General features: G+C 38.4%; 1 long non-coding RNA gene across 4 annotated transcripts in view; it reads left to right on the top strand.

Moving 5' to 3' along the window:
- Window positions 1–9,316: 9,316 nt before the first annotated feature.
- LOC149127499 (uncharacterized) overlaps window positions 9,317–22,579 on the top strand; it is a 50,109-nt gene continuing 36,846 nt past the window's right edge. For all 4 annotated transcript variants that reach the window (XR_016231260.1, XR_016231259.1, XR_016231261.1 and 1 more), the window contains exon 1: window positions 9,317–10,082. This is a non-coding gene — a long non-coding RNA (uncharacterized LOC149127499). The remainder of the gene's footprint in view (window positions 10,083–22,579) is intronic.

Genomic DNA, 22,579 nt, shown 5'->3' with positions numbered 1-22,579 from the left:
TCAATGTAAGTCCATCAGTTGTTAACAAATGGACTACCCTGGTGGAGAATGCTAATGATGACAACAGCTATGTATAAATGGGGTTGGGAAATATATGGGAATCTTTTTGCTTTTCTCTGTGAATCTAATTTTTTTCTAAAAGTTGACTTCAAGAAAAAATAATAAACCTAGTTTCCAAATAATATACAACTATTTTGCAAAAGAAATGCTCTAGGCAATGTAGCGCCTTTCCCCTATTACTTATAAAGGTCTTTTTTATGTTTATGAGATACAATTACTTCATACCACATACAATATACATTCATTAAAACACTAAGTAGCACACAATAACATTATCATTTATTTTATTTTTGAATTTTTGATTTTACAATAGGTCAATATGTTTGGACTTCTTCAGATTAAGTATGTTCTTCTGTTTTAGACAAGTACATATGTATGTATATTTATTTAATGCTGATTTATTTAATAAATGAACCTATACTGCATAAATATTCAACTCTAATATATTTTATTCTTTCAATAAGTGTAAGATTTAGTAGAAAAATGCCCAAATATTACATCATGTACCTTTCTCTGTTCCTTAGGTTCTAAACTGTATCCTCCCTCTGCATTCTTTCCTTTAATTTTTAAAATTAACATTAAGAAAACAGATTGCAAGTAGTTCATAGATAGAACTCTATGAATGTAGTGGTACTTCCCTCACCCCTCTTTCCTTTTTTTTAACTTTTGTAATAACATTTTTAATTATCTTTATAATCAGGATTATTGTTCCACTAAATAAAGAAATCAAAAAATTAAAAGCAGAAGAATCACTGTTTTTGCATTGATTCTCTGTTCTCCACGTACTCAGGACACACCTTCTCTCAAACAACTTTTCTTTCTTCAAAACATTCTTCTTGCTTACTGTATTACCTAAACAATCTATCCTTTCTGGTCTCCATTTGTTGCCTCCTTGAGACTCATCAAAGTCCTCAAGGCAAGCTGTCTGTTTCCAGTGTTGAAGTGTTTACAGGCACAACGGAAAAACACCCAACAGTTCTAAGATGGTTACCTCAATTTTGTTCCTTGGGAAGCGTTTCAACAACTGACAGTTAGCTCCAGGACTTTCACAGAAGAAACGACGGCCCTGAGGCAGCAGGGGCTCTGTCTGGCTGAGGAAAAGGTCTCGGCATCCCTGGCTTCCCTAATGCAGCAGCTGGGTGTGTGCTGCCTGCCAAGGAGCTGTGCACCTGCATGCAGTGTGGGACGGCTGCCTTAGCTCTGGGTGTCCCACGACGCCCCACAGCCATCTGGAGAGCTAAGTGTGTGCCAGAGAAACAGCACATTTGGACACAAACCAAGTCAAGCAACTTACTTAAAAGAAAGAACTTTCTCAATGTTTCTTCTTTAGAACGTGATGGAAAAATTACAAATTTGGAGTCAAACAAAGCTAGCTCACAATTATCTTTTTGCTTCTTAGACCCTTGTGACTACCTTTAATTAACTTTTTAAAGAATTAATTACTGTCTTTACCCATGAAATATGAGGGAACAGACAGTCCTCAATTTACTATGATTTGATTTATGATTTTTGCATTATGATGATGCAAAATGAATCTTCCTGGATTAGCACTGTGGTCTCATGATGCCAGGCACTGGCAGGGAGTAGCAGCTACCAGTCAGCCATGCATCCATACAAGGAAGCCATTGATATTATTATGCGTATTGTGTTCAATACATTGCATAAGTATTCAACATTGTATGACCCAATAGGTCTCTGGTAAGATAATTTTGCCCAACAGGAAGCTAATATAAATGTTCTGACCACATTGAAGGTAGGTAAGATAAATTCTAATGTTTAGTAGGTTAGGTGAGTTAAGTGTTCTAGGATGCTTTCCTTGTACTATGGGTTTATCAGGATATAATCCATTTATAATTCAATGTGTATGTAAAGCTCTCTGGTTTATATACAGTGTGTCTAATGTTTTATTTCTTTCATATTTACAAACTGGAGATACACATCAAGGTAGTCCTTGGAAAAATAGCTACTTCTCTTTATAGAAAATACATATATTAGGGGCCATCCTTGTAGTGTGGCAGGTAAGCTGCCACCTGCAATGCCAGCTTCCCTTATGAGTGCCAGTTCAAGATCCTGCTGCTCCATTTCAGATCCAGCTCCCTATTAATAGCCAAGGAAAAGCAAAGGAAGAGGGTCCAAATAGTTGGGCCCCTGCCACCCATGTGGGAGACCCTGAAGAAGCTCCTGGTTCCTGGCTTTGGTTGTCCAGCCCTGGTCATTGTGGCCTTTGGGGAGTGAACCAGCAGATGGAAGATGTCTCTCGCTCTGTGTCATTTTCTCTCTCTCTCTCTCTCTCGCTCTCTCTCCCTCCATGTCCATTTCAAATAAATAAAATAAGTTTTTAAAATGTATTTTAAAGATTTAAATTTTATTATAATTATTTGAGGTAAGAGAGAGGGAGAGAGGGGGAGAGAGAGAGAGAGAGAGAGAGGAACTCCATTTGCTAGTTCACTCCCCAAATCATCTGCTTATTCCCTCCCCCAAATGCCTACAACAGTTCCTTGCAGAGGCTGAGGTCACGACTGAGGAACACAATCTTGTTCTCCCACTTGGGTGGCAGGAACCCTGCCTCCCAATATCCACATTAGCTGGAAGCTGGATCTGTAGTGAAGCCAAGTACTGAATGCAGGTGCTCCAACATGGGATGTAGGTGTCTTAACCACTAAGCCCAACACCTGCTTCTGTGCATATAACTTATGTAAATCCTCTCTCATCAATAAGTGGGCCACCACATGTCCTCTATTATATTAGGGCAGTATTTAGTGACTCCCTTCTGTGGACAATACAAAAAGTCTATGTAGGGGGACCGTGAGGTTTCCACAAAGAATCCTGGAGAACACTCTCTCAAATTACCGTCAAGTCATCCTCAAAGAGAGTTCCTCTAACATAATGTTTTAAAAAATGGCACTTCCCTCTGTGGTTTTACTTTGCCATCCATCACTTCTAATAACCATGAGAGAAGCATCCAGCAGACCCAAACTGAGCAACATTTTAATATATAAGTGTTAAGTTTTAATATATGTTTTATATATATATATATATATATATATATATGGCATGAACTAGAGGATGGGAGCTTTCTCTTTCTCTCTCCCTCTCTCTATCCTTCCTGTTACATTAAGTTTTCACTTTCACATTCATAGTAAATATTAGTGCATTGGAGACAATTAGAAAAATATTCTTCACATCTTGCTCTAAATTCCTGTGGCTAGAATTTAGTTGGCTTGATGAACTTTTTTACTTACATTATTCAGTTAACACACACATTTGTATAAGTGTCAAATATAAGTGTCAAAGTCAGTCAAAAACATGGCAAGTAACTGCTTTCATCCAGAGTAACCTATGCTTGATATACTAGATGCACTCATGGCACAGAACAAGGAAGTGCAAATACAGGATGAGGAAGAACTTTGGTCAATCATAACATGTCCATGTGAGTCACTAGTTGTTAGGGGAACTTGGTGTGATACAGACTGAAACATTCTGTATGCCGTTTATAACTTCCTAAATTTCTATAAATTTATTATTTTGGTTTTAAAATTTAGCAGTTTTTAACATTCCACCACATGCACTTCATATGTAGATATTTTATAAGCATAGCTGCATTTTTTCTTGAAACCTGGGATATCAATATCATGAAATGAGTTCATGACATGTGGAAAGAAGGGTATATTGTCATGTACATGTTATAGATCTGAAACTGCTGTGAAATCACAAGGTTATTTCAAAAGTCAAATGCATAAGAGTTCACAGTGAGAGAAATTTGGACACAGTTTGCCTACTTTCCTTTATTACCATGACTATCCCTTGTCAAACATTAGATCAGAAATTATATTCTTTGAAATTCATTATACACAAGCATCAATTTTGTCTAATACCCCAATACAAGTTTTTAATAAAAATATTGAACCATTTTAAAAACATGTTAATTACTAAAAGTTATTTTTAGTTGAAATTGATTTTGTATAGATATCATCTACATCTCGGTTCAGGGAAATAAAATCTAGGAATAATTTGTGTGTATTCTGAATTGAATCTCAGTTTTATATCATGCAAAATTCAGTGAGCATCTTAGATGAAGGGATAATGGGAGTTATAAAATTATGACAGGTAATTTATACTTGATGGATTTATCCTTTTGAAATATTTTAATACCAAAAAATTAAAACAAGGCAAAGTCTGCAAAAAACAAATGTGTGTGTTAACTGAATAATGTAAGTAAAAAAGTTCATCAAGCCAACTAAATTCTAGCCACAGGAATTTAGAGCAAGATGTGAAGATTTTTCTAATTGTTTCCCGTGCACTAATATTTACTATGAATGTGAAAGAGAAAACTTAATGTAACGGGAAAGATAGAGAGAGGGAGAGAGAAAGAGAAAGCTCCCATCCTCTAGTTCATGCCATAAATGCCCAATATGGTCAGGACTGGTACAGTTCCAAAGCTAGGAGCTGGGAACACCATCCATGTCTCCATGGTGGGTGACAGGGATCTAACCACTTGACCCATAACTCACTGTCTCCCCGGGTGTACATTAGCAGGAAACTGTAATCTGGTGTGAAGCTTGGACATGAGCCTAAACACTCACATATGAGAAGCAAGTGTTTCAATCAGTGGCTTAATCACTATAGCAAATGCCCCCCAAGTTTACTTGTCTTGCATTTTTGCTTTCCATACAATTTCCTCCTCATTTCCCAAGAGAGAGACAGACAGACAGAAAATAAGAGAGAGAGAGAGAGGGAGAGAGAGAGAGAGAGATTCATTGCTTGTCCAGTTACCTCACACACAGTTTTCTACTTTTTAATTATTTTGCCCAGAGTTCCCATGACGAGAATATTTTCCACAACATGAGGATTATTTGAATTATTGTGGGTATGGTAGTTTCTCTCTTCCTCAACCCCAGGAAAGTTAAGTCTTCATTATACGGAAAAACCAATGCCATCTGGGGGTATGGGTCACCAACCCAGGTGGAATGCCCACCAGGATATAAGATGAAGAGGGCCTGGAAGAAGGTGGCTGCCAGGATCAGGTAGAGCTGAAGACACAGTCAGGAGGTTGGGATTACTCAAGGTCTTGGGCCATCTGCAAAGAGCACACAATGACGTCTGTAAGCATGGATGAGATCCAATCCAGTGCCAATTAGCAGCCATCACTGTGGAATGCCAGCCCTGTCCGTACACTAAGTATCTCCCCATGTATTTGTGCCCATGTAAGCCTGCAGGTGGAAGGTGCTCAGGTCACTGTACACAGGGGCCAGGCAGAGTACCAGGAGCAGGGCTTGTACCCTCGATCATCACCACCACACCAGTGCTCTGCTCATACACAGGCTCAGCACCACAGAAGAGAAGCTGTTCTGCATGGCCAGGGGCATCCCAGCCGCAGCACATAGTGAGGAAGGCCATCCTGTAGATACACAGAGGTCAGGGGCATTGAGGCCTTTCTGTGGAAACAAAGACCTCAAGTACTACACTGCAATTCGCATTTCTGCTGTCTGTAGGGGAAGACTGGCAGACCTAGCTTCTTGGCTACATGAGCTGTGTCCACAGCAAAATATAAATACATATTTGAGCTTCTTCACAGATACAATGCCAGGCAGCTCCTTGTTCTTCCCATGGCTGTTTTGCCCCCAAGCAAGTGGTTGACATTGAAGGTCACATGGACTCCTGAGGCTGGGCATATCATGGGCTGGATGGAATAACCACTACTTGTGCATTTGTGATATTCAAGAGGGGAGTGGGATCCCAAGAGTCCAGGCTTCCTAGTCCAAGTGATGAGCCATGGCCATGATGCTGGGTCTCCTCTAGCATCTGCTATGTGGCCTCCTATGTATTCATATGAGTAAGGCACCTGCTTCATTCCCTGGGCACCAACTGGGGTTACCTGGCAACCTTACAGGCCCCAGCACTGGCCCGTTGCAGCCATAATGTCTTTAGAAACTGTCTCTCTTAAACCTAGTCCAAAATATTATTTTGTATTCAGACTTACAGGGCCAGTTGTCACACGGAACAATTGCCACACGGAACAGCATGAAAGTACATGCTAATATGGGGATACATGAGAGAGGATTGTATAAATATTTGCAGTTTTTAATGAATCTGGCAAACTTGACTTGCATTATCATTCTGTCTCACTCAATTTCAATGTTTTGAATGCAGAGAAGTGACAGACCTAAAAAAGTATCTAATGTGATCTCATTAAACACTATCCCTTTATGCTATCCTCTTCTAATGCACACAATAACTGATTTATTTAGAGAAAAATGAACTCCTTTTAATTTAGTATGACAGCCAAAATGCTGTGTAGGTATCTTCATCGCCTTTACATCACTGAGTTTACTCTCTTATCTCCTGCTTCTCAAAATTTCCTGTACAGTCTTCCAGGGGCCCAAACAAGATACATTTCAGCATTTCAACATGACTTCCAAGGCCTGCCATCATCTGCTTTTCCCTTCACTGTCACCTGCCACTTACCCATTTGCAGTTTCTGCTCTACCATGAAGAATTCTAAGGCTGTCTCCAGATGTTTTTGTGCTGGTTCATGGTTCTATCCATTGCCTTATCTTGTTCTGTCTATAGTGAATCCTGTCTCTTGTTTAATGAACACTTACAACTTTTGTTCAGTTTATAGGTCCTTTTCTTCGTAAAACCTTAAGCCTCAATGTCTGGATCAATATACATTCTTTATCTTTTGCTACAGAATATTCTTTCTTTATGCTAGGATAGCCCATAAATTATCTGCTAGATTATCATTTCACTGTCTGTCTCAACTAATTATTAATTGAGGACACAGATTGTGTCCTTTTCATCCTTTTATTTGCCATACTAGTAATACACTTTCCCATTTAGTACATGATCAATATTTTTCCCCATTGGACAATTTGCCACCCTTCTCAATACTGGAGTTAATTATCCATAATAGATGTTACCTCATTTAATTAATTACCACAATGATCCTGAAATGATCGTTATTCTCACGTTATAGAAAAGGGAAGACGAGGCTCCGGGAAGTTAATTACGTTGCACAGTTATTCAACTTCAAAACCTGTGCACTTGCCAAGACCTGTCTTAACAGGTAGTCTGTCTGTCCATTATTGAAGTGGCAATGCAATTTGTCTGTTTCTCAGGAATTTCTCTGCTTAGTGTAATAATGCAATTTTCAGCTGCTTGTAAACAGAGGAAAGAATTCTTCATAGGGCCAGAGATCGACAAAGGCAATTTCATAAAGGAAAAGAGAACTTGAAGAAGGTCCTGCTGGAGGACTTTGGGGGAAGACGGAGATGCCAGGGGGTTTCTTGCCTCAGGTAAGGACAGATGAGGTTCGTGTTTCCTGATTTGGGGAATTAGTTTTTTTATCAGGAGAGGATAAAGTAAGAAGGCTCTAAGGATGAAGTAATCATGCACATCTTAAAAGAAAATCATCTGGATTCATAAGAAAGTGGTCAAATAGGAAATTTTTAAATGTTTTTAGAATAGTTATGATTGAGAATACAGAGAGCATCCACATATATCATTCTGAATGTCCGATGTTATTAACATCTTGCTTTACTGGCACATTTGTTACAATTAACAAACTGACACTGAATAATATTTTTAACTGAGTTTCATGTTTTTGGTGTTGTCGTTTGTGTTTTATTTGTTTTTTGGGGGGTGGGGAATTTAGTTTTTAACCAAAGTCCTTAAATTCATTCAGGATCTCATCTAGCATAGTATGTGTCACTTGTTGGCATCTGTCACACTCCTTATTTTTGGTGACCTTGAGGGTTTTCTGGAATAATGTTGGGAAATTTCATAGGATGCAAGCCATTACATTTGAACATATAAAAATGACTGCTGTCAAACTACTATCTGGTAAAAATATTACAATTTATCAAAATGTGCTTGGGGGGCCAGTGTTGTGGCACAGTGAGCTAAGCTTCTACCTGCAACACTGGCATCCCAGACCGGAGAACCATTATGAATCAGAGCTACTCTGCTTTTCACCCTGCTCCATGCTAACACACCTGGAAGATCAGTGCATGATGGTCCAAGGACCTGGACTCCTACCACCCACAAGGGAAACCCAGATGGCTGTCCTGGCCCCCAGATTCAACCTGGACCAGCCTTAGCCATTGTGGCCATTTGGGGAATAAACTACTGGATGGGAGATCTCTCTTTGTATCTCTCTCCTCCTTCAGATAAAAAATATTTTAAAAACATTTTTAGAATAATGGTGGGTTATAATCATAGATTGAGAGATTAGTTTACATTATATTATAAACCTTATACTAAGGAAAGTAAGAAGCACTGTCAGTTGTAGGTTATGGAGTAGCCAAAAGCTGACTCCTTACATGTTATCATGACAACCTGTTGATAACAACAAACTCAGTTTGTTGTTTACCTAAGTAAAGGAGAACAGAGTCTTGCTAAGCTTTAGTAATGGCACGACAGCAAGAAAGGTGAGTTATTTAATGTAATGAGAGTCTTAGTTAAGATCAAGTTAAGGGGGGATACAACAGCCAGGACTAGTGGATCCCTCTAGGGAAGGACTTCGAGATTAGGGCCTCAGAGAATCTCAGGCCACAAACTGTTGACAATTTCTGCTGAAAAATTGGTGGGCCCTCTCAAAACATTCCCGTAGTGAACAATTCAATCATTGACCTGGGCAGGAGACTGAACATCATGATACTAAAAACTGCAGACTAAGAAACTTCGTGATGAAAACAGGGAAATAGCAAAACGTCACGCCACTTTAGATATCTGCTGGTTTCCACTCTCCATGTGCTGGCTGAAGGCAGGCGGCAGATGGTTTCAGACGTTAGGGCAAGGTTCTGTGTGGTGCGTGAGAAGAGGAAAGCGAGATCACGGCCTCATGGTATCCTCCACTAGCTATACGAGGAGACATGTGTGGTAAAGCACTCCTCTTCATCTGTTTCAATCTTGATTTCAGTGTTTCAGGTGAAGGGGTGAAGGTTTTAATTCCACTTTTCTCAAATCAGGAATGAGAAACAGAAACCTAGGTCCATGTTTAATGCATCTAGGAGATGTCTGTAAACCTTAAGAAGAAGTCAGATGTTGTGGAAATTAAACAAGGAGACACATGCAGAAAACAGTTGTTCTGTAGATGAGAACAATTACTGAAGCCACACTCAAAACACTTTGTTGGAGCGAGAGGGAATAAAAACAGTATCCTAATAGGAGTTCACTTGGTTTTTATTTGAGTAATTAGGAAATCAATCAACTAATTAAGAAAACATGTATGTTTCTTTATAAGAAAACTATCCATCAGTGAAGCAGAGCGGTAGGGAGGAAGGAGATTCTAACTTGTGAGCAGTTTTGGGCAGCTGGTTTCTTCGAACCCATTTATTCATACAATGCTCTTCTTAGGAGTTTCACTGTGAACTGTGGAAAATTGTTACAGAAAATGTTCTGCACAGGAAATTTTCTGTCTCCTTCCCCAAGAGGAATCATTTCCAAAAAGTGATTTAAGAAGCTGCGTAACACGAAGAAGGTGAGTAGTACTGAAAAACAAGTCAATTCAAGATGACACAATGACGCCAGCTTAGTAAACACAAGAAACAAATAAAAACAAATATTTTACATTCACCATAAAATGACTGTGTTGTGCCCAGTTCAATTGTCCCCAAAGACTACCAAGGAGCCGACACTGCTGTAAAGTGCACAAGAGTTTTATTGCAGGTCCGGGCCTGGACTCTCAATCAACACTGACACAGCGGGTCTGAGTTGAGAGCCCCGACCCTTCAGTTAACAGGGTTTTTATAGGGTTTTCAGAGACATTCTATACATCGTGGTACCATTTAGCAAATCATCTCATCCCGCGGGAAATTCAAAGGACATCTCAGAACTGATTAGTGCATCCAGTGGCAGGAATGGACCTAGTAAAGGTGGTTGGATGGCTTTGGGGTTGATGCCTTTTAAATTGATTGGCCAACACATAGGATCCGAGCTGCTGGGATGTACGAGCCGAACTACAGGGTCTGGAATAGCTATCAGTCGCCTTATCTGCCCTGAGAAGACACCAGGAACTCCAGGTATTTCTCTGTTATCTGCTAATCGGCTGTTGCTAGGAGAGTTTATCGCAAGGGGAGTTCATTTATTTACTTTTAGGAGCTTCTGGCTCAGGGTTAAGGGCCTGGTCAGGCCCAGGTTACAAGATGGAGGCCTAATTTAAAATAGTTACACCTGATCCAGGCTCAGGTCTCACAGCTGCTAACAAAATGATAAGAACTGGGATGACTATTTTTACGTAAAAGGAGGAAGTTTAACAAGACAAGACTTTTCCAAAGATCCTGAAGTCAGGAAACAAGAGCTCAGGCAGAGCATATGAAGCAAGTAAAAGCAGCAAAATTTCAAAGCAGATACTCAGAACCGCATCCAGGTCTGCCATGTGGTGGCAAGGACTCAAGTGCTTGCGCTGCCTTCCCAGGTGTGAATGATTCAGGAAACTATTGGAAGGAGGCAGATTAGCTGGGGCAAGAACTTGCACTTCCGTAAGAGATGTGGAAGTCCATCACTTAACTCTAACTTATTGACTGTATGCGCTTGAACAAATTAGCAAACCTTTCTAAGTATAGTTCCTTGTCTTAACATGAAAACAATGAGTAGCTGCCTTAGAGAGATGCTAATGTCAATGGGATGCTGACAATGATGTTGTCCAGGGCCACTTTTCAGGGTGGGATAGATGGGGGTGTGTGGGTGTGTGGGCAGGCTTAAAGCACTGGAGCGGGTAAGACCAAGAAGCTCAAGACAAATTCATTTATTAATGTTTAGTATAATTCTTACATATTACTTTTTCCAAATTCTAATAACCAGACATATTTAAAAATAGAGTAAATTAAAAAAAGTTATAAACAAAAGAGTCTATCTTATAATTTGTCAGATACCTCATTAGGATTAAGTTTTTTTTTTTCCTTTTCACTGATAAAGTACCTTGTAACAGTGCTGTTCTTAAGTTTGTTAAGTCATATTATTTCCTTAAAAGAATGAATCAAGAAACACCAGAGGGCCTAATTAATACAATTTAGATGAATAAATTTTGACTTATTTGTATTTCCTTTGCATTTAATACTGAAGCCCCAACATAGGAAGCTTTGTACTTCCTCATTTGCATGGGCTCTTCATAGGACCCACTTGTGCACTGGAGGACCAGAGTGCTGCCCCAACCTGGCCATACGGCCTCTGCCTTCAGTGACCATGGTCCCTGATGGAATAGGGCAAGTAAATGAAAATTGTTTGTCCCAAGGTGAAGACTGAACTAAATGCTGGCACAGGATATTCCTCCCAACCAGCAGTGTGGGTCACCTGTGATGGGGGGAGAAAAGGACTTACCTCACTCTGCTGTGGCAGAGGCCTTCTGCTGTCCCTCAAGGGAGATCAGGGTCCTACAGGCCACTGTGCTCCTAGCTTTAGCTCAGAAGCTTCTGAAGACCAGGCACTGCCCATGCGAGATAGCGTGGCCCTATCAGATATGAGAGGCAAAGCTGCAGGGAACTAATAAATCCTCAAGTAATAGTAAGAGTTAAATCAACCACACTAGAGGGAGGACTAAGTCTGCTTTACACAGTTTTATAGAAAACATTGCCAAATTATTGTCATATGAAGAGACATTTAAATAATAAGTAACCAGAAATTTCTTCTCCCTGGAACATGGACAGGGAGAATTTCTCTGGTATAAACTAAAACAACCAAACAATATGTTCATTAAACAAGAAAAATACAGCACAAGAAAACCCTGGAAGGTGGAGAGGAGATGGTAGACTGCCCTTAAATCCAAGATATGAGACAGTGGTGAGACCCCTGGGGTTTCTCCTTGTCCCATACTCCCCTGTGTTGGAGGTAAAGAATCTAACAACCCAATAATGTCATTGGGTGAAGAGAATATTCCAAAAACAATTCTTCTGTCTTTAAACAAACAAATAAACAAAAAAAAATCATCTCTAGATGAGAGATGCAGCCTTGGAAGACAGGAATGGTTTATAGTAAGCACTATACCTCCACTAAACACTATAGAAGGAAATAGAAAGGCTCATCTTTACCTACGTCAGCAATGCTGAGGGAAGAGCCTGAGTTTCCTTCCTTGTCAGGCTGTAAGGCAGGGGCCACACTCCCAGAAGAAGGGGTGTCAGAGAAGGAACCCAGAATTCTGACTCTCAACATCAGTGACAATTAGCCCTCTTTCCCCTCAACCGTTTCCCTGGAGACAATGGAGACCAGGCAGGTAACAATGGTGAGGGGCACTCTATCCTGTCACCCAGGGAAGTCTCAATGGAAGGCTGGAGAAGAACTGGGTCTTTTATCCCTGACCAGCAGTAAGAGTGTCCAACTCCAGTTCTCCAGTGTGGACTTGTACTCCCACCTGCCAATATCAAGGTGTTTCCAGAACCCTGTATCCAGTGAAAATGGAATATAAGAGGTGACATAAGACTTTAGGAACTTATTACAAGCAGAACTATTCTCAATTCATGACTAAAGAAATTTCTCTACTCAGAAAGAAATTGACAGAAAACATGGGACATCAGGAAAGAAAAAGAATACAGTAAGAACAAACAAAAGTATGGGTCAAACAATATATATTCCTATACATTCCTATTGTTCTGGGGGATTTTTAAGAAACATCATAAAAATCTCTAATTTTCTAAGTTAATATGGAGGAAATATTTAAGACAATATTAAAAAATGGGGGATGAGGAAATAAAATTATATAAAAGAAATATTTTAATAGTTCATTTAAAATTTTAAGTCAAAACAAAATAGTGATAGGTTATATATATAATATATATAACATACAGCAAATACTAAAATATAGAAAGAAATAGGCTCAAATAGTCTATTGATAAATAAAAGTAAAATTCTAAAAATGCTTCTGTAGCCCATAGGAAAAATAAAATAATAATTTTTTTAAAAAAGCAGAGAATAGACAAGGTGATAAATAAAATGACATGATAATGCCCTAAAATGCTGATAATTATATTTATAAATCACCTAAATATACCAGTTCTGCTGCAGATGTTCGGGGAATAGATTACAACACATAAGTCACAACATAGATTGCCTAAAAGAAGTTCACTTTGAATATAACAACATAGATAGTTTGAAAGAAGAGCATAGAAAAAAGTTACATTACAAGGATGTTAACCAAAAGAAAGCAAGAGTGACTACATAATATCAGATAAAGTGAACTTCAGGACAGAGAAATTTGTCAGAGAAATAGAAATTACATAGTGATTAAGGGTCATTCTATCAAAAAGCTATAGCTGCCTTAAATATGTACATAGCAAACAACAAAACTACAAAATATGTGTAAGAAAAAGTAGCAGAAATAAAATGGGAATCTTCAAATGCATGTTAAGAATAGAGTCTTAAACACTCTTCTGTTAATGAATATTAAAACAAGGCAGAAAATCTGTGGGTGATCCCCTGCCTGTCTGGGAGACTGTGAGCCTAGCCCATGCAGGAGGTTAAGAGTCCATGGCACACCATGCCTCCCAGGAAAGACCCTGGCCAGGGGCTCAGCACTCTGGGACCCACACATGGCCTGAGTGCTGGCAGGTGGCAGAGGCCTCAGGCATATTTCTCCCACCCCCCTCTTCCTATTGAAGGGTCTTGTAATTTCTGCTTAGTCCTGCTAAGCCATAATGTGGAGGAGAGCAAGGAGGCCGTGGCTTTTCCTCCACAAAGACACCCAGGACAGGCTTCTGTGAACATGTCCACATTTATTCACAAGCACGTATACTATAAAGGGCAGGTAAAAGGGGCGCAGCCAATTCTGGGAAACGCTAACCATAGGGCAGAACAGACACTGGGAACAATATGCCTATCCAATCAGCCTGAAGGTCACATAGCTTCCCAGGTGAGCTTAATGAGCCTGGGCGGAATCCAGGAGTTGTTTAATTGATTGGTAGAAGGCAGGGGTGGAGAGAATTGTGCTTGGGCTCAGGTAACTGCTGAGATCACCCACAACTGTCAAAGAGGTAAACAGCTTCCGGGTGTGGTCCAGACCCATAAAGACCACTTGAAAGGCTACATAGGCTACGTGACTTTCAAGCTGATTGGAGAAATGTAGAGGTGCCAGTATCTGCTTTATCCTATAGAATTAGTGTTGCTATCCTGAACCAGCTGCTCCTCTTTGCCTGTCCTTTAAAAGCTTGTGCCTGATTGTTAATAAATGGACATGTTCACCAGAACTATTCTCTGGTACTTCTTGTCGAAGAACAGGATGGCTGTCACCCCACCATCCTGACTGTGTGGGCCTTGAAGGAAGAGCCCAGCAAAATCAGCAGGAGTGTAGATTGATGGGGTATAATGTATTCATACAGAAAAGTCTGCCAAACAACAAGAGAAAGCATATTTTCAAGTTCCCATGACACATAAACAAAGATAAATTGTAAACTGGGTAGTAAGACCACACTCCAAAAAAAGTAAAAGAACTGAAATCCTAGAGAGTGTGTTGTCCAGCCACAATGGAATAACAGTGGAAATCAATAATAAAGATAATAGAAAAAAATTATAAACACTTAGAGAAAAATCATGCTTGTAAATACTCCATTAGTTTAAAGCATCAAACAAAATAATACATTGAATTTTAAAAGATATAAAAATTCATCAACATTTATTATATGACATAGCTAAAGCAATACTGACTTGGCAATTCACAGAAATATCCACTTTAAGAATCTGGAAAATAGATTGCAAAGAAATCAATAAATAGAAAGTAAGAGAGAGAGAGGAATGGAGGAAGGAAAAAAGGAAGGAAGGAGGTGCTGGCACCCATAGGCACCCTGCTTCAAGTCCCTGCTCTTCACTTCTGATCCAGCTCCCTGCTAATTTGCCTGGTAAAGTAGCTAAAGATGGCCCAAGTCCTTGGGCCTCTGAACCCATGAGGGAGACCTGGAGGAAACTCCTGGCTCCTGGCTTCAGATCAGCTAAGCTGTTGCAGCCATTTGGGAGTGAACAGGTAGATGGAATACCTTTCTCTCCTTCTCTCTCTTTCTCTCTCTCTCTCTCTCTCTCTCTCTATATATATATATATATATATATATATTATTTATTTGAAAGAGTTACAGAGTTATATATATATATTATATATATATTATTTATTTGAAAGATAGAGAGTTATATATATATATATAAATCTTTGAAAAAAAGGAAGGAAAGAAGGAAGGAAAGAAAGAGGGAAGGATTTGAACCAGTTTTGTGGTGTACTGGGTTAAGCCACCACTATGCCACTGGCATTCTTCTTGTGGCTGCTCCACTTAATATCCAGATCCCTGCTAATTTGCCTGGGAAAGCAGCAGAGAATGCTCAAATGCTTGGGCCCCTGCAACTTTGTGGGAGTCTTGGAAGAAGTTGCTGGTTCCTGGCTTTGGCCTTGGCCATCCTGGCAGCTGTGACCATTTGGTGAGTGAACCAGTGGATGGAAGATCCTTTTTTCTCAGTCTAAATTTTGCCTTTCAAGTAAACAAATAATTATTTTTAACTTTTATTTAGTAAATATAAATTTCCAAAGTACAGTTTATAGATTACAATGGTTCCCCCCCATAACTTCCCTCCCACTTGCACCCCTCCCATCTGCCGCTCCCTCTCCCATTCCATTCACATCGATTCATTTTCAATTATCTTTATATACAGAAGATTGATTTAGTATATATTAAGTAAAGATTTCATCAGTTTGCACCCACACAGAAACACGAAGTGTAAAATACTGTTTCAGTACTAGTTATAGCATTACTTCACAGTGGACAACACATTAAGTACAGATCCCACATGAGGAGTAAGTACACAGTGACTCCTGTTGTTGACTTAACAATTTGACATTCTTGTTTATGTTCTTTTTCTTTTTTTCCAGAGTGTCTTGGCATTCCATGCCTAAAATACTCTCATGGGCTCTTCAGCCATATCCGAATGCCTTAAGGGCTGATTCTGAGGCCAGAGTGCTATTTAGGACATTTGCCATTCTATGAGTCTGCTGTGTATCCCGCTTCCCATGCTGGATCATTCTCTCCCTTTTTGATTCTATCAGTTAGTATTAGCAGACACTTGTCTTGTTTGTGTGATCCCTTTGACTCTTAGACCTATCAGTGTGATCAATTGTGAACTGAAATTGATCACTTGGACTAGTGAGATGGCATTGGTACATGCAACTTTGATGGGATTGTATTGGAATCCCCTGGCACGTTTCTAACTCCACCATTTGGGGCAAGTCAGCTTGAGCATGTCCCAATTTGTACATCTCCCTCTGTTATTCCCACTCTTATATTTAACAGGGATCACTTTTCAGTTAAATTTAAACACCTAAGAATAATTGTGTGTTAATTACAGAGTTCAACCAATAGTACTATAACAAAAAAAAAAATACTAAAAGGGATAAAGTATTACATTGTACATCAACCATCAGGAAAAAGGCTGATCAAGTCACTGTTTCTCATAGTGTCCATTTCACTTCAACAGGTTTTCCCTTTGGTGCTCAGTTAGTTGTCATTGATCAGGGAGAACATATGATATTTGTCCCTTTGGGACTGGCTTAATTCACTCAGCATAATGTTTTCCAGATTCCTCCATTTTGTTGCAAATGACCAGATTTCATTCTTTTTGACTGCTGTATAGTATTCTATAGAGTACATGTCCCATAATTTCTTTATCCAGTCTACTGTTGATGGGCATTTGGGTTGGTTCCAGGTCTTAGCTATTGTGAATTGAGCTGCAATAAACATTAATGTGCAGACAGCTTGTTTGTTTGCCAATTTCATTTCCTTTGGGTAAATTCCAAGGAGTGGTATGGCTAGGTTGTATGGTAGAGTTATATTCAGGTTTCTTAAAAAATAAAATGAATGCTAAAGTAGAGAATGTATATAATAAAGATAAGAGTATTTCTGAGTCAAAGTGAAAACAGGAAAACAACAGGGAAAATTAATGATAGGGTTTTGTGTGAAAAATTAATAATACTGACAAATTAACAATCAGGAAACAGAAGATACAATTTCCAATATGAGTAATGAAACTCCAAGCCTATCAACTTTCACAGAATAATACATTAATAGTATGAACAACTTCACACATGTTTTTTGACAATTTAGATAAAATGGTTTCTATGTTTAAAAATATTTATTTATTTGAAAGAGAGAGAAACAGGGAGGGGTTGGGAGAAGAGAGAGAGATTCCATTTGATGGCTCACACCTCAAATGGCTAGATGGTTGCAACAACCAAGTTTGGGTTGTGCCAAAGCTAGGACCCAGGAACTGCATCTTGTTCTCCCAAATAGGTGGCAAGGTATGAAATACTTGGACCATCTTCTGTTAAATTCCCAGGCATAGTAGCAAGAAGCTAGATCAAAAGAAGAGCAGCCAGGACTTGAACCAGTACATTGATATGGGATGCTGGTGTTGCAATCAGTGACTTAACCAACTGTGCCACAATGTCAATCCCAAAGTGGACGAATTGTTGAAAAACATAAATTACCACAATTCATTAAAAACAGAATGGATCCTTTTAAAAGTTGTCTACCTATTAAGGGAATTGAGTGAGTACATGGATTAAATTTTTTAAAAAAGAAAGAGCCAAGAAATCTCCATGTACACATATTTTAATTAAATAAATCTACCAAATGCTTAAGAAAGAATTTATATCAATTCTCCACAATCTGTTCCAAAAAATATAAGAATGGAACACTTTAAACTTCATTAAATGAACTTAGTATTGTCATAATTGCAAAGTCAATAAATACAAAATGAAAACTGTGAGCTAATATCTCTCATGAATACTAAATGCTAAAATCCTTGCCAAAAGGATTGAACGATACTTTAAAAGTTACCAGTAATGAACACATAGACTCATTTCAGAGATAGAAGCAGAACTGGTTAAGTGTTTGAAAATCAGTCAAACTAATCCGCAATACTAGCATATTAAAGAGGAAAACACTTATATGATTCTTTCAGTAACTTCAGAAAAGTCTTTGGCAGTAGATAGCCCCATTTGTGATAAAGATTCTCAGAAAAATATGAATAATGATAATTTCCTCAAATTGATATGAACATGTTTTAAAAATCCTTGAACTAACATTAATTTTATTTGTGAAGGAATGGATATTTTTCCTTAAGATGATATGATGGTTATTGTAGGCTTTTAAAATATTCTTTTATTTATAATAAATCCAGGGTTATGTGGGTAGGGCTATGGGGGAGAGAGAGAGAGAGAGGGAGAGATCTTACAACTGCTGGTTTATTCATCAGAAAGCCTCAAAAGCCAAGGCTGGGCCAGGCCAAAGCCGGGAGCCATGAGCTTCATCTGGGTCTTCAACATGGGTGGCAGGAGCCCAAGCAAGTAGGCCACCTTCTACTGGTTTCTCAGGCCATTAACAGGCAGCTGGATTGGAAGTGGAGCAGCAGGGACCATATAGGCATGGACCAATGCCTATATGAAATGGCAGTGTCACAGGAGGTGGCCTTTCCTACTATGCCACAATACTGGCCCCTTGATGGTTAACTTTCTACTTCAGCTTGTGTGGGCTAAGGGACACTCAGATAACTAGTAAGACATTACATGTGAGTTTGTCAATGAGGTGTCTCTGAAAGAGATAGCCATTTGAATTCATAGGCTGCTTAAAGAATTTCACCCCAACAGTGAGGGAGTCACCAGTTGTTTGAGTATAACATCCCATGTGGTGCTGGATAGTGATGAGCCACATGCTCCAATGAAGTAACCTAACCTTGAGGATAAGCATTCAATATTCTACAGTTGCTAAGCTGTGATATTTGGTAGCTTGGATGTCTTAATGCATGCTCAACTCCTGATACTTTCAAGTTACAAGGGATTTATCAATGTAATTCTATCATCAGTAGAGGAACAGTTTACATAAAAATGTTTCAAAAAGTTTGCAGAAAAATTCAATTTAAAGTATACATTTATTTGGAACCAAAATTTTTTGGCGTTCAAAATTATTCCTAATACATAGATATAAGCATTACATATTCTATATATTATGAAAAAAGAAAACTATGCACTAATTTTAAAAAGTATTTTAGCACAACAAAATAATTTGAATTGTTTTCATTTTTTTACCCAGAGACTTTTATTTAAGATATACAAACATCATGCATTTCATAAATACAAATCTAGGGACATAGAGATTCTTCCCACTCACACTCCCACACTTCTTCCTGCACCCTCTCCTATTCCTATTCTTATTTTTAAAATTCTGTTTTCAATTCATTTTATACACATAAAATTAACTCTACACTCAGTAAACAGCTCAACAAACAGCATGAAAAAAAGAAGTTCCTCAGATATTGAGATAAGGACTCTTCAAAATCATTACATCTCAAAGTATCAATTTCATCCTATTAATTACCACAGATCAGGGAGAACATATGGAATTTGTCCTTTTGGAACTGGCTTATTTCACTAAGTATAATGTTTTCCAATTACATCCATTTTGTTTCAAACAACAGGGTTGTATTTTTTCTTTACCTCTGTGTAGTATTCCGTGGTGTACATATCCCTTAATTCATTTATACAGTCTTCAGATAAAGGACATTTGGGTTGACTCCATATCTTAGCTATTGTGATTTGAGTTGCAATAAACATGCGGGTACAGATAACTTTCATAGACTGATTTAATATCCATTGGGTAAATTCCCAGAAGTGGGATGGCTGGGTCATATGGTAAGTCTACATATTCAAATTTCTGAGGTATCTCCATACCGTCTTTTACAGTGGCTGCACCAGTTTACATTCCCACCAAGAGTGGATTAGGACATCCTCATCAGCATTTGTTGTTAGTTGATTTCTGTATGAAAGACATTCTAATGGGGGTTGAGGTGAAAACTCAGTGTGGTTTTGATTTGTATTTCCCTGATGGCTAGTGATCCTGAACCTTTTTCAATGTCTGTTGACCATTTGGATTTCCTCTTTTGAAAAATGCCATTGTAAGTCCTTTGCCTGTTTTTTGGCTGGAGTGTTTGTTTTGTTGTTGTCGACTTTCTTGAGCACTTTATGTATTCTAGGTTTTAATCATTTATTAGTTAAATAGTGTGCAAATACTTTCTCCCATTCTGTCAGTTGCCTCTTTACCTTGGTGTGTGTTTCTCTGCAATGCACAGGCTTCTCTTTTTGATGTAATCACAATTGTCAATTTTGGCTTGATGGCCTATGCCTCTGGGGTCTTTTCCAGGAGCTCTTTGCCTATGCCAATGTCTTTCAGGGTTTGCCCAATATTCGGTAATGAGTTGATGGTATCAGTTCATAGATTTAGGTCTGTGATCCATTTTGGGTGGATTTTTGTGTAAGGTGTAAGGTAGGAGTCTTGCTTCATAATTCTGCATACAGAGATCTAGTTTTCCCAGCATCATTTGTTGATGAGACTGTCCTTGCTCCAGGGATTGATTTCAGCTCCTTTGTCAAAGATAAGTTGGTTGTAGATGCCTGGATTGATTTCTTGAGTTTCTATTCTATTCCTTTGGTCTATCCATCTGTTTTGTGCCAGTACTAGGCTGTTTTCATTATAACTACTCTGCAGTATGTGTTGAAATCTGGTATTGTGATGCCTCCAGTTTTATTTTTGTTGTTTAAGACTGCTTTAGCTATTTGGGTTTTCTCTGTCTCCATATGAATTTCAGCATCATTTTTCAATATCTGAGAAGAATGTCTTTTATATTTTGGTTGGTATCACATTGAATCTGTAAATTGCTTTTGGTAGTATGGACATTTGATGATATTGATTCTTCCAGTTCATGAACATATAAGATTTTCCATTCTTTATGTCTTCTTCAATTTCTTTCTTTAATGTTTTGTAATTTCCATCATAGAGGTCTTTGAAAACCTTAATTAAATTTATTCCAAGGTATTTAATTTTTTGTAGCTGTTGTGAATGGGATTGATCTTAAAATTTCTTTCTCAGCTCTAGCATTATCTGTCTATATAAAGGATATTGATTTTTGTGTGTTAATTTTATATCCTGCCACTTTACCAAATGCTTTTATGAGTTCCAATAGTCTCTTAGTGAATTCTTTTGTATCCCATATATAGAATCATGTTATATGCAAATAAGTATAGTTTGACTTCTTCCTTCCCAATTTGTATCCCTTTATTTTCTTTTCTTACCTAATGGCTCTGGCTAAAGCTTTCAGAGCTATATTGGATAGAAATGGTGCTAGTGGGCATCCTTATATCATTCCAGATCTTAGTGGGAATCCTTCCAACATTTCCCCATTCAGTAGGATGCTGTCCATGTGTTTGTCATAAATTTCCTTGATTGTGTTGAGGAATGTTCCTTCTATACCCAATTTGTTTAGACTTTTCATCATGAAAGGGCATTGTATTTTATCAAATGCTTTTTTTGCATCTATTGAGATAATCATATAGTTTTTGTTCTTCAGGTTGTTAATGTGATGTGTCACATTTATTGATTTGTGAAATTTTTTAACTTATACTTAATAAATATAAATTTCAAAGTACAGCTTATGGATTACAATGGCTTTTCCCCCAATAACTTCCCTCCTACCCACAACCCTCCCATCTCCCGATCCCTCTCCCATTCCATTCGCATCAAGATTCATTTTCAATTATCTTTATATACAGAAGATCAATTTAGTGTATATTAAGTAAAGATTATAGTTCTCTTTCTCTGTTGTATCTTTTTCAGTCGTAGGAATTTAGATGATACTGACTTCATAGAAGTAGTTTGGGTGTATTCTGTCCTTTTTAACTGTTTTGAATAACTTGAGAAAAATTGGAATTAGTTCTTTAAAATTTCTGGTAGAAATTATCAGTGAAGCCATCTGGTCCTGGATTTTTCTTTGTTGGGAGGGTCTTTATTAATGATTCAGTTTCCATCATGGTTATTGGTCTGTTTAGGTTCTATATGTCTTCATGGCTTGATTTAGGTAGGTTGTATGTGACCAGGAATTCAGTCTGAGAGGCTGAGAGGTAACGAGACAGACAAGCAGGACAGAAGTTTGAAAGGAGAGCTCCCACCCACTGTTTCACTCTTTAAACGATAGCAACTGCCAGGTCCGAGCTGGGACTGAAGCTCAGAGTTTAAAATGAACTCCAGGTTTCCTACATGGGTGGCAGGTACACATTACTTGAGCCATCTCCAAGACCTCTCAGGGTCCACAGTGGTAGGAAGATGGCCTTAAGAGCTCCAGCTAAGAATTTAACTCAGGAACTCAGTTGTTGTACACAGGCATCCAAATAGAATCCCAACAGGTGCATATATATATATATATATATATATATATAAAATCAGTCCTCTTCTTCTGGAGATCCTCCATCAATAATATAAGGAACAAGACAGCCATGAAGACTTCACCAGTCTTATTCAACATGGATCTAGATAGTCTAGCCATGAAATGAGGCATGAGTGTGGTTCATCTCATGTGGTTGTAGGGTTGTAGCTAATTTTTTGTGAGTTTTAAGCATTTTATTTAGTGAGAGAAATGCATAGGAGAGTGAGGGTCCTGTCTAAGAAAGAAAGGGAAATCTGGATTCATATTGAGTACCAGGAGCCAGCCATGTACAGGAGCATGCAGTCTG

Source organism: Oryctolagus cuniculus, chromosome 3 (assembly GCF_051225735.1).
Source record: "Oryctolagus cuniculus isolate XC-2025 breed Fujian yellow rabbit chromosome 3, ASM5122573v1, whole genome shotgun sequence".
NCBI classification, from domain to species: domain Eukaryota; kingdom Metazoa; phylum Chordata; class Mammalia; order Lagomorpha; family Leporidae; genus Oryctolagus; species Oryctolagus cuniculus.
The sequence above is the reverse complement of the archived record's forward strand: the minus strand, read 5'-3'. Positions and strand labels throughout refer to the sequence as shown.